A 13,923-nucleotide genomic window follows, 5' to 3' on the forward strand; every position below is an offset into this window, starting at 1 on the left:
ATTTTGGAAAAAAATCCTAAAAAATTTTACATATTGTAAGGGCTGTGGAAATTTACTCCAATAGTTAAAGTGATTATTTTAAATCACTCCCCCATGCAAGTGAAATCATGTTACTCTGAAAAACCCTGAGATCCACAATTCAATCACTGAAGACCCTAAATCCCTTGGTGCTGTCAGCATGAAATGAATCCCTTATTAGCACTCCAGTCTCATTCACTAACCCCAACCCCACGCTTACATCCCATCTTAACCTATTGTCCTATTTTGTATTCCTTGAACATGAGAGGTGTTCCTGAACATCAGATCATTTGCAGTGGTGTTTCGTGTCCTAAAACACAGTTCCTCCGGACGTCAACAAGGCGAACTCTGTGACATCATGCAAGTGCAGACGGCCATGAAGTTTGTGTGCAATTGCCACACTATATTTGTATGACTGTTATGTTCTAAATGACACATACTCTGATCACTCAATATTAAATTGCTTTTAATCAGCCAGAGGAATTATGTTCCCCCATTTTCTGATCTTATTCTACTTCTTCTTCTCGGATTCAGAACACACATGAACTTGCTAAGGGCTTGACACTTTATTCTCTTCACTGTTTACTCTGTCTCTTCCACTGGAGTTCAGACACTACACAGGGATCTTTCTTTTGTTCTTTAGATATTCTAAGTAGTTAGAACAGAGTCTATCTTTTGGATGGTAGATAATAAATATACAAATTTTTTCAAATTTGATCATTCTTTTGAATGAAATTATATCAAGTGGCAACAGTTGATTGTTGAAAGTAGATGATTTCTCAAGTTTAAAAATGCATTTTGGCAGGTCAAGGTAGGAGGATCACTTGAGGCCCAGAGTTCAAGAGTAGCCTGAGGATCACTGAGATCCTATTTGTACCAAAAAAAAAAAAAAAAAGCTAGGCATGATGGTATGATGGTGTGCACTTGTAATCCTAGCTACTTGGAGCAGGGGAGGGTTTAGGTAGGAGGATTGTTTAAGGCCAAAAATCCAAGATTTTAAAGTTGCAGAGAGCTACAGGGACACCACTGCACTCTAGTCTAGGAGTCAAAGCAAAACCCTTTCTCAAAACAAACAAACAAAATAAATAAATAAATGATATTATATTTTCGTATTCAGAATATGCTATTCAGCTTTAAGCACCTGACCATTAGTAAACTTATCTGATTTTTCTTTTGGATCTTTGGCAATGGATGCTACTATCTGCCAAGAACTGCTCAAAAATATATGTCGTGTTCATTGAATAAATATAAGCATTATTGTATCTAACAATGCCGATAAAAAAAAGCATATGGTAAAGTATGTGATTTTACTGAGCCAGTTTTTCCTCGTACTCTGATATAATACAATGACAGCATAGCAAAGCCTTTTGTAATAGACAGATGGTTTAGGTTCCATAGTTGTTATTAGCATTGCCAATTATGTTTATTTAAATCTTTACACAGTTTCAGATAATCTCACAACTCAGTGATCTTCACCTAAAGCAATGGAACAAACTCACACCTCTCTGGATAGAATTCTGTTGAGTTTATGGAAGATTTTCTGGGGCATCACATTATTATTTTTTTAATCTGTTTGTCATAAGCCACAGAGAATAGGAAAAGAACATTCAATACTGCAGATAGCTCTTGAGATTTCCAGGAAAATCTCCTACATTAGTATTCTTGTCATGCAAAGATGATGGGGGAGTGAAAAAAAAACACTTTTTGAAAGGTAACTTCATTCACCAGCAAATAAGCAATAAAAAATAAAAATATTTTAATATTAACAATATATTTCCTTATTTTGTTTTCATAGGTAGAGAAAAACTGTTAACATGTTTAAATATTTTATTTATCACACAAACATTTCTTTTTTATTTCAGAGAAATATGGTTTATTTAGTCAACTTCGTATATTTATTATTTTTGTTTTGTTTATTGATTTATTTTTTATTGTTGGGGAAGCATTGAGGGCACACAGAACCAGGTTATACTGTTTGCATTTGTTAGGTAAAGTCCCTCTTATAATTGTGTCCCACCCTTGAGAGGTGTGTCACAACTGTGACCCCCACCCCTCTCTCTTCCCTCTCTCTGCTCCCCCACCCCCCGACCCGCCTCCGTGTATTAACATCAATTGTCCTCATATCAGAATTCTTGCTTCTCCAGTCTTGTGATGATTCACTGAGACGAATGTGGTTCAACTCCATCTAAGTTAATACAAAAGACGCAAACTCACCATCTTTTTTAGCAGCTGAATAGTAATCCATGGTATACATATACCATAGCTTGTTAAATTTTTTTTGAGGCAGACTCTCACATTGTCCCCCTTGGTATAGTGCTCTTGCACCATAGCTCACAGCAACCTATGATTCTTGGGCTTAAGCGATTCTCTTGCCTCAGCTTCCCAAGTAGCTGGGACTACAGGCTCCTGCCATAACGCCTGGCTATTTTTAGAGACAGAGTCTAGCTCTAGCTCAGGCTAGTCTCTAGCACTTGAGCTTAGGTGATCCACCTGCCTTTGCCTCCAGGAGTGCTGGGATTACAGGCATGAGCCACTGCACCAAGCCCTTGTGCATTTTTCTTTTTAAATAGAAACATTTGTTTTTCATCCTAATAAATTTCTACTAGTAAGGTCATTGTAAGTTTATGGGACAACCTTAAATTTTTACTGCAAGGTCTTTGGACTTCTCATTATATTTAATTTATCTATTGGAAAGAAAGCTAAACAATGTCAAGTTTTCCAAATCATAACTAAATATTCTGTCTTTGGAAAGAAGGAAATAATCAATTATAAGCTACAATTACAAATTCTGCACCAAATCCAAAGATACCTATTAATATAAAGATTTAAGCATTTTTCACATTTGTTATATATCCAGAAAGTACAGTATATTTAAATAGATGATATTCTAAAAATATTGTCATAATGTTTTCCCTTAAATGTGACAGTTCTTTGCAAAAATTGTTACTTATTTTACCTTCTCCTTACATTTTGATTTATTTGATATAATGTGCGATGACCTTTCTGGTGGTAAGGAGGGAGGGAGGACATGTGGCTCATTTGACCTGATGACCACCATGTCCTATTTTAGGATGAAACCAATGCATGAGCATGTAAGTTGTGTGAGCCATGCAGCCTTCACGACAACGTTAGCGATAGAAAAGTAATGTCTCCAATTTCTTTCTTGCCCCCTCAATACTTTCATATTTATTGATTCTTTCAGGATTAGTTTTACAACACCCTGTTAGGTTGTATTTATATATCAACTTACAACAGATAATTTTTTTTTCCCTGAACACCAGATGTCATAGGGAAAACCTCGGTGAAATCTTTTCTCCTTACCATGATTTGTTGACTCTCAAGGCTCTTATCACTACATGAAATATTATTTTTGTCTATCTCCTAATTATCTGCAATCCTCTCTTCTGTACTCAAACTCAAGTGCAAGGTCTATGAGAAAAGATACTTAATTAGTTCAGCACCATGTATTTCACATGTAGAATTTTCTCAAGGACCAAATTTCTGTTGAATAAAACCATTATGCAGATACAAAGTATAAATATTAAATTGATATTAACTTGCTCATTTCCCTGAAAGATTTTTTTTTTAAATCCTCTTAAAAAATGCTTATTTTGAGAAAAAGCAGTGACGATTAATTAAACAATAAGTGAGATTGTAAGTGAACATGTGCTAATACACAACAGTGCCTTAAGAAGTTGCAATATGGGGTGGTGCGTGTGGTTCAAAGGAGTAGGGCGCCGGCCTCATATGCCAGAGGTGGCGGGTTCAAACTCAGCCCCAGCCAAAAACTGCAAATAAATAAATAAATAAATAAATAATGGAAAGAAACTGCAATATGATGAGATGAGATAAGTGCATTAATGTATACATGATCTATGTGTTTAAAGATTTAATAAAAAAAAATAAAAAATTGCAACAGGTATGTTTTTATTTGACAACAGACCTATAAGAGAACAATGGCCATTTGCTAATTAACTGCTAATGTTAAGAAATCATACATAAAAAATCTACATTTTCAACATGCAGAATTTTTTAGAAAATTCAGTTACAAGAAACACATGTGTGTAGATGTATCTGTAGGGTGTAGGGATTGATGTGGAAAGTTAAGTACTCAAGTATGCAAGAAACATTATAACCCTGTTTAAAATCAATTTAATTAGGTTTTTTGGTCACAGTTCATGGGCTTAGTAAAAAATTTCACTTAGAACCTGTCTGTATCTCCTAGAAATCTAATAGTTGTTGCTACTCTACCCTAGTGCCCTGATTTCTTGAGGGAATTTTTAAACAACTGTTTAGAGCCCCATTTGTCCAGGTGCATCAAATCACTATTCCTCTCTGGGAGTTTATTGCATTGTCAAAGCAAAGAAAGGTAGCAGTAAAACTCTCATGCTCTCTTCCCTGGCTCCTGGAAGAATCTCTATTATACTGGAGAAAAACTCCTGTTACCGCTTTGAAGCTATTCTGCTTGTTCCAGTAAAATCATCACCACTCACTGCATCTCCACAACACAAGGACTTTTTTCAGGTGTTCGGTGTTTGGGACAAAAATCAGAATATTTTGTAAGAAACTTTAGTTTTTAAATATTGCCTTCCGGGCTCAAGCATCATCTTTCAGAAACAACTACTCTCAGGAAAGGAGAATGGTGGAATGAAAGTACAATGTAAAATGGAAAAAAATAATAATTACATTTCAAAATACTAGCCAATCAGATGTATAAACAAACACATTTGTAAATATAAATCTAAAGCAGAGGTTATGTTTATCTGTTACTTCTTTAAACCTGGTGAAGAAATACAGGATTCTAATCGGTTGGGAGGTACAATTAAAGGTGAAGTTAATGTTAAACTTGTTAATGTTTGATGTTACTGCATCAAAATGGAAGTTTTTATGAATTTGATTTCATAGCTGTTTCCTACTGAAAGAATGCAGAAATTTTGAGAGGACAGACTCTCCTTCAAATAATAAGCACTTGTGTAATCCACACGTGACCTTGGACTGCATTATGGTTTCTATTTTATGTAAAAGTGTCAGGTGAATGTACTGATGGGTTTGGCAAATTTGAGTTGCTTTCTTGCTTTGACATGCATCAGCTGGGCAACTGGGGTTGTTTACCTAAACTACCTAAATCATAGGTGTCACATTTATAAAAGTATATTGGTCTTCATTTATGGGCTAAAATTAATAAATGAGACGTCATTTCTAATGTGAAGAACTGAAGTAAACGATAAGTGAGATTGGAAGTGAACATGTGATAGAACACAACACACAGGCTTAAAAACTGCAATGTAGATGGTGTTATTTGACAACAGACCCATAAGAGAACAATAGCATTTAAAATTAACTGCTAATGTTAAGAAATAATCCATAAAAATATCTATATTTTCCACATGCAGAATTTTTTAGAAAATCAGTTATAAGATGTATGTGTGCATAGATAGATCTGTAGGATGTAGATGAAAATTAATAAATAAGACAAATAGAAATACGAAAATATAAATTAAACAAACTATGGGACTAAATAAATAAAATGTCTTTAATTTTAAAATAATATATGTAAATAAAATAGCTCAATGCCTTATATGAAACCTGTAGATAAATCACTTTTCTTCTGTGAGCTTGTTTTATGCTTATGCATATTAATAAGTGTGCTTCTGCACGTTTGTGTGTAAATGCCTGATTCACATATGTTTTCTTCATGTCTGATTATTTTCTTTCAGTCTCTTCCAGGAACAGAACGTTTTTTTCTGTCTCAAAAAATGTAAGAGCAGTTTGTGTTCTTGAAAGCCGATTTTTATTATTTTTGCACTTTTGCAATGCAGCATAACCTGTTTCCGGCTCACTCTTTTGCCTGCGAGCAAGGAGTCCATTATCTATTTTCAAAGACAGTTAGAATAGATGTGTTAGTGTGCATGATTTATGTGGGATCACGGCGGCATCTTTATCTACATAGTTTATTTTATTCATCGTTGGACAATGATAACCATTTTCTGTTGGTAAAAGCACATTTTACTGCTCTTTCTTAATGCAATTATCTTACATTCACTGGATACACGAAGCATAGCTGTTTGAGAGCTCCATTATTTTCTCATGCTTTGCACCTAAAAAAAAAGCATGTACTGTAATCCCTACAATAGAAAGAATTACAACAGTGACTATTAAATATGCTTAACTGCAGATCAGGAGTGAGTAGGAATGAGGACAAATTACATATCTGTAGAAACAATAAAAACATAAAATGACTATATTCCTATAAACATCTGATTAAATGTCAAAAATTAAAATTACTCCTACTGTACCATAAATTGTTATGTGGATTTTGAACATTAAATCTCACACTTCTTATTGCAATGATTGGTTACGTATAAAATGGGTATGATTAGCCACCCTGCCATTCTCAAGTCATTATCCAAATGCTGTCTTGATTGTATTTTCAGGTCCCTTGAAAAGAAAGGATTTTTACATCTGCCTGCAGATATGGTGTTTGTAACAGAAAATCTATACTGTCACTTTTGATTTAATTACAGAAAAACATAATCAAAAGTAAAACCTCACATATTCCATTTTAATACCACATTATATTTCTTCTGTAATGCCACTGGATCTCATTCAGTTTTACTATGATGTTAAATACTTGAAGGAAAGAAATGGAAATGTTTAATTATCCTAAATTAATGCTCTATCACTGGTCTTGATGCTGTTGGAAGTCCTCACTTGTGCCTCTGTCTCTTCTGTTATATCTCCCACGACAAACCATGGGGACAATACATAAAGGTGCTATTTAAAATTTATATTAAAAATGGTCGTGAACAAAATGATTTCCTAGAACAAACTATATATAACCGTAAGTGGTACAGAAGCTATAGTTCTTTTGAGTTTTAGGGTCATACAAAGTTAGATAGATATGACCTGAAGATCCATTTAAACTGGATAATGGAACTAGAAGTGCCCACGTTAATTGAAGCAATGAAACGCAGATTATCAGCCTGTAAATGGCATATAAATGCCATGTGGAGCTGGAGAAGGCTGCAGTCGTGCCTGCCTGGAAGATTTTATGTGTGTGTATGTGTGTAAATTATCTTCTATATGCAACCGGCTAAATATGTATAATATATATTTATGTATGTTACACAGGCCTAATGATATGGCTAAAATATTCTAGCATCACCTTCTATCTGTCATAATCAGCTCCAATATTAGGCCTTCAAACTCTTTAATGATTACATTTGCTAATCTCCTATGTGTCTGACAGATATTTTTATATTTCATGGTAGTTGAAGACAACTCCTCCTCACCAAAACTTTTAAGTTAAAATTACAAAGCACATCTTTCATGTTTTATTCAACACAAAACTTTGAAGTTTATACTGGAGTTTACCGTCCAGAAACGGAAGACAATATGGAAAAGTCCAAATAGACAGTATTTATAGAAATAGTATCAATTTTCCATGTATAATCCATTGGTTAGAAGTTAACAACAAATAACAAGACAGGCAGTAAAAGTAATCTAGCTGTATAAAGAAAAGGGAGTGGATTCCAGAGAGCAGAAGTTAGCAGTTAACTAGTTAGTGGTTAAATTACCACCGTAAGGACGGCCTGCAAATCAGTTACCAACACGGGAATTGAATCCAAATGAAACTGACTTGATGGAGTGCCCGGAAAAATGATTCTAAATAAGTAAAGAGGCACTTCATCTCCCAGAAAACATTTGATACAAAAATAAAAAATGCAGTTGGGACATTTTCATTATCTTAATGGAGAAAAAAACTGTATAATAACCTAAAAACCTAATTAATTTTCTGAGGCTTGACTGGAATACAATCAAATCCCAGTCTTTAATTGTTGCCCCTGATTACAAAGTAATAAATATACTTTTCAAATTATCTACTCAATAATCTGTAATGCAAAGAATTGTTAATCAAATAATATTTAGATACTATTTTTGCAATGTTTTGCTAATATTTTCCATGTAATGAATGTCATGACCATTTTTATGATGTAAATTGTCTTCTGTATATAACTGATTATGGAAAATGTTGAAATTGAAAAATATTCAATTCCACAAATTATAAATGTCTTATATAACAGATTAGAATGTAGTACATTCACTCTAGAATATGATTACTCAATAATAATTTACTCTGTATTTCATGAGCTACCCTGCGAGTTGTACTTTACAAATGATTTGAGAAACGCCCCTTCAGAAATAACTAGTGATGACAGCAAGATGATCAGAGGGGAGGTTCCAATGCTTGTCGCCCCCATTAAAACAACATTATCAATGAACAAACAACTACATGCCCACGAATGCAACTCTCAAATACAAGAGAGAGCTCCAAACACAGCAGAAAAGTGGCAGAAATGATGCAGAGCACAGAAATCAATGCTGGCTTCCTAAGACAGAGTAAGACACAATCCCCCAGTTAGAATCGCCTGCAACCCAGGAATGATTTACGTTTCCAAGAAAGTATTAACAGGAGGGTCTAGTACCCCTCATCACTATTGTGAGGCAAGTGATTATAATCCCCCAAAGTACAATTCCAAATGCCATAATTCCAAATGTTGAAATACTAAAAGATTAAACTTTCCAAAATCTAAAATTCTAAAAATCTCAGTCTCAAAAGAACGAAATTCCAAAAATGTAATTCTGGAAAAAAATATTAATTTTTTAAAGTTATGTCTTTATATGTTTGAAAGTAAATCTTTTTTTTTTTTTTTCGAGAAACATAATGAAGACACAATACACCACAGGCCACCTTAAACAATAAAACAGGCAATAATAAGATATGTTTTTGCAGAATAAACATTTAGTCACACAGGTATAACAATTATAAGCAGGAAAACTATTTAAAAATAAATAGGTCAAACGTGACGCAGGTGAGCACATAATGCTGTGCTTGGTAATTGTGCTCACCCAGCTTTATAACTGCAGCCATCAGAAATAATGTCACAGACCCCCTAAGAATTTTGACAAAATAAATCTAACACTTCAATGGATCTACACCATATCACAATGATGCCACTTACTAAATGAGTCAAGATCTTGAGAAATTTTATGTTTCACAAAAGCACATCTACAAAAAAAGAGATGTCTTCACTGATGGAGGAAGTTTCAATGTCGTGCCCTACATCTACAATGTGTGCACGCTGTCAGTCACCCTTGTGATAATAAACTTTCATAGAGTCACATTGGCAGAAAATGTGTGAAATGAGTTGGAACTCTCCAAAAGTCTTTGCACAATGTATACGTCTAGTGTTAAAAATGATGCACAGATGGACTACACAGCATAGTGAATAGTAAAAAGAAACGCTGACAATTTAACACACTAAAAGAAAACCTAAAAAGGAAAAATAAAAAACAAAAAAGCCCAATGAATAAAGGGAACATTTAACAGTGTATCACCGGGATAGGTTATGAGCAATTGCACAATGATAGTTTCTGACAACTTTCCCAATCATGTATTGTCCTTTGAATTTTTGCATCCTCATGAATAGCTGCTATGTTTTATTTAGGATCTGGCTCTCCTCAAAAAGATACATTCAGGTTCCAGCTTTTTCTCTTTTTCAAGATTGCTCTTGCTATTCATAACTTTTTATGGTTCCCTACAAGTTTTGGAATTGCTTTTCCTATTTCACTGACAAAGGCAATTTGAATTTTGGTGGGGATTGCATTAAATATATATGTTATTATAATTTTTTTTTTTTTTTTGAGACAGAGCCTCAAGCTATCTCCCTGGGTAGAGTGCCGTGGCATCACAGCTCACAGCAACCTCCAACTCCTGGGCTCAAGCAAGTCTCCTGCCTCAGCCTCCCAAGTAGCTGGGACTACAGGCGCCCGCCACAACGCCTGGCCATTTTTTGGTTGCAGCTATCATTGTTGTTTGGCGGCCCAGGCTGGGGATTCAAACTCGCCACCTTAGGTGTATGTGGCTGGCACCTTACCTGCTTGAACCACAGGTGCCGAGCTGAGTATTATAATTTTAATACACTTTCTGCTTTTTAAAATGTGTCTACGTTTTTTGGCACCCTCTGCATATGAAAAGGTTCCCGACATCAATTATCAGGAAAATACAAACCGAACCACTGTGACATGTCACTGCACACATTAGGATGGACGTTACCCAAAAGATGCAAGATGTTGATGAAGGTGTGGAGAAAAGGGAACACTTCGGCACCGTTGGTAGGACTGTAAATTGGTATAACTGTTATGAAAACAGTAGAGAAGCTTCCTAAAAATGAACTACTATGCAACCTGTCAACCCTCTTCTGGATATATCCTTGAAGGAAATAAAATCTATACCTCAGAGACATCAGCCCTCTTATCGTCATTACAGCATTGTTCATAATAGCCAAGGTATGGAAACAAGTGAATTGTTTTGATGGAAGAATGTCTAAGGAAAATGTGTTGTATATGTACAATAGAATATTGTTCAGCCTAAAATGTAAAAAAGGAGAATCTATTGCTCGCAACAACACAGGTGATTTGGGGGAGTTCTATGAGAAATGAAATAACACAGACATAAAAAGAAAAATACTGGCTGTGTTCATTTATGTGTAGAATCTAAATAGTGAGCCATATAGAAACAAAGAATAGAAGGTGATCAGGGGGGTGGGGTGGGGAAGAGGAAGGAAATGGTAAGATGCAAAGTCAAGGATACAAAGTTGCAACTATGTAGGATAAATAATTATTACAGATCTAAGCTTAGCAGGACATTAATAGTAATAATTTCATTATTATTCATTATTATTTTAATTATTATCAATAATGTTATATTGGACACTGAAAATGTGCAAAGCAAGCATATTTTAGATGTTCTTACCATAAAAAGGTAACTTAGTAAGATGATAAATATGTACATTTTCTTGACTCACAGGAACCATTTCACTACGTATATCAAAATATAGTGCTCACCTTAAGTATATGCAATAAAAATAAATAAAATTTTGCAAAAGAAATAATCAAATGGGGATTGTTAAGGTGTGAATATATTTTAAAAGGTGCAAAAAAGGCCAAATAAGGTAGTTTCGTAGAAAGATTTGCACTACTTTTCACAAGGATATTTTAAGCCTAAAATATTTAAAGAAGGTAAGAAAATTTCACAGGTCCGGAAGATCATCATTTAAAAATAACTAAATATTTGATATCAGTACAAGAAAGAGCTTTCACAACTCATCAAAGAGCTTTGAACCACAAGGTAACAAAATTGCCTGGTACCATAAAATATTTACAATTCATTTCATTTGTCAGCTCTTTTTGCTTTTAATAATTAATTCTAGATTCACTTTTTAGGTTTAGTGGGTATGTTATAAAGACATCTCCATAAAGCACTTTGAGGCTCTATTTGTCTTCCCAGAAGTATGGAGGAAACTTCAGAGTTATTTTTATTTTTTATTACAATTTTTAAAACATCATTAAAAACATACCAGACACACATGCACAATAGCAGATACTAAAATGCGTGTTCATCTTCCTTAAGATCTTTTTAAAATTAGTAAATAAAATATTGCAGGCAGAGTTTCAGTCTCATTCTATCTCTAACAGACAGCGTCATCTAATTGTTGTGCTTATGTCACCAGAACTCAGTGGTTATTTTTACTGGTCCATAGCTTTAGGGAGTTACCAGTGTTACATTATCAAAAAATACTTTCTATGTGTTCATTTCAAATTTACTTAAATGTATTATACCTCTCGCATTATTTGATGTCTTCCTTTTTATTTATTTGTTTATTTTTTATTAAATCATAGCTGTGTACATTAATACTATCATGGGGTACAGAGTGCTGTTTTTATAAACAATTTGAAATACTTTCAATACTTTCATATCATTTTCTTAGTTGATGTGTTAAGACATTTATATTCTACATTTAGAGAGATTCACATGTACCCTTATAGGATGAACCATAGGCGTGGTCCCACTAATCACCTCCCCTCCATCCATCCTCCCCCTTCCCCTTGCCTCCCTCTCCCCTCCCCTTTCCCCATATTCTTGGGCTTAAATTGGGTTATAGTTATCCTATGAAAGCTATAAATTAGTTTCATAGTAGGGCTGAATTCAATATCATATTTTAAGATATATTTATGTTGATACATATAGATCTGCTTAGTTTAATATAGCATATGACATATAGTATTGTAGTGTGTGAGAATCCATGATTTAAAATGTTTACCCCAAATTTCGGCTTATTATTCAGAGTCACTCTGCTACACATTGTCATCCTGATAATTTTTACATGGGATTGTTGATGGTCATTTATGTATTATTGTTGATGGTCATTTATGTATTATTGTTGATGGTCATTTATGTATTGCAGAGTATTCCTTTGACTGTGGTGGTTATTTTATTTTATTGGGTTTTTTCTGTTATATTAAAGCTATTTTTAATACAGTAAAATTGATTAAAATACTTGTGTTGATATTTTTGTCATTTATCCTACAAATCTCCACATGCAGTTAGGTTTATTTCTTTCAGTTGGATTTGAATATTGGCCTTGGTCTTTTTATCTTTATTTGATGTTTCTCATTATTTAGAATTATTACATATTCTAATAATTAGTAACATTCTTATTTTAACACATTAGTGCTTCTCAGTGTAGCAAATTTATCCTACCTTTTATTATGTATGTGGTTGAAAATTTCATAGCCATCTAGTTTTCATAATTTTATAAACTGGATTGCATACTCATGTTTGTGTTTCTGATTTCTTTTTTATTTTTCGCTCCTAATTCAAAAATTTCTTCTTCTTTTATAATTAACCTTCCTTTTTTTACAATACATTGCAAAGATTAATCCCAGGTATTTATTTGTTTCATAATTTTCCTGTGTATTTTTATCATTTTTAACATAAAACTGTCTCTTTCCTTTTCAAAGATAAAATAATTAGTCATTTTATATTATAAGTTAAAGTTTAAAATTCTTTATCAAATCCCTTTTTATTTAAAGTCTACTCAAATTCTCTTTGTCCTGTCTTTAATGTTGTTCATTCATTTCATTATTTAGATCTTAATGAACATTTGGAATTTTCCAGTGTGTGTTAACCATTGTATATTTGTTTAATCTTTGTTTAGATGGTTATCCAGATATATTTTAATCATGAAGAGGTTTTATATTTTGTTGACAGATTTTTAACTATCTATGAATATGAATCATGTAATTTTCCTCCTTGGATATATTTGTATGAATATTTAATTTAATTGTCTAACAGAGATAATCCCTGTTCTTATTGATTTTTATAGAGTATATTACATTCAATTACATATTTATAAATAAATTAGCATAAGAATTTTTAACTATTAATCTACTCAATGACATACAACTTTTTCCTCAAAATTACAAAACAATGCTGTAAAAATAATTTTATGCATATGGCATTTCATTCATTCTTGCAGACTTTAGCATTAAACAAATATGTGAATAGAATCACTGAGTCAACATTGCATTTCATTTGAAAATTTGTTAATTAATGCCAAGTAGTCTATTTCTCTGGAGCTTTAAAACTTAGAATTTTTGCCAGTGTGATAGGTAAAAAAGAGCATTGCACTGTATATTTCTTTTTTATTAACTGACATTGGGAATATTTTCCTATGATAAGGATGTTTGCGCAGATGTTAGGTTGCTTTTTCAAATATCTGTTGACATTGTTTTTGAATGTTTTCATTGAATTGTTCTTTTGTTTCTTTAATTATTTTTAATTTTTCTAACTTCATTGGGAAATAGTTGAAGGCTAAAGTTTATTTATACTTAAGTTGTAAAACTTGATAATTTGTCTTATGTATGCTTTGTGAAATAGTCATACGATCAAGTTAACTATGCGTCTACCACTTCACAGTCACTTTGGAGGGGGTAAGACCCATTCATAGTCAACCTCTTAGCAAAGGGTGTAAAAAAAGCACACAAAAGAGAAAAGAGAAA

Source organism: Otolemur garnettii, unplaced genomic scaffold (assembly GCF_000181295.1).
Source record: "Otolemur garnettii isolate 467f Iridium unplaced genomic scaffold, OtoGar3 scaffold00150, whole genome shotgun sequence".
NCBI lineage: Eukaryota > Metazoa > Chordata > Mammalia > Primates > Galagidae > Otolemur > Otolemur garnettii.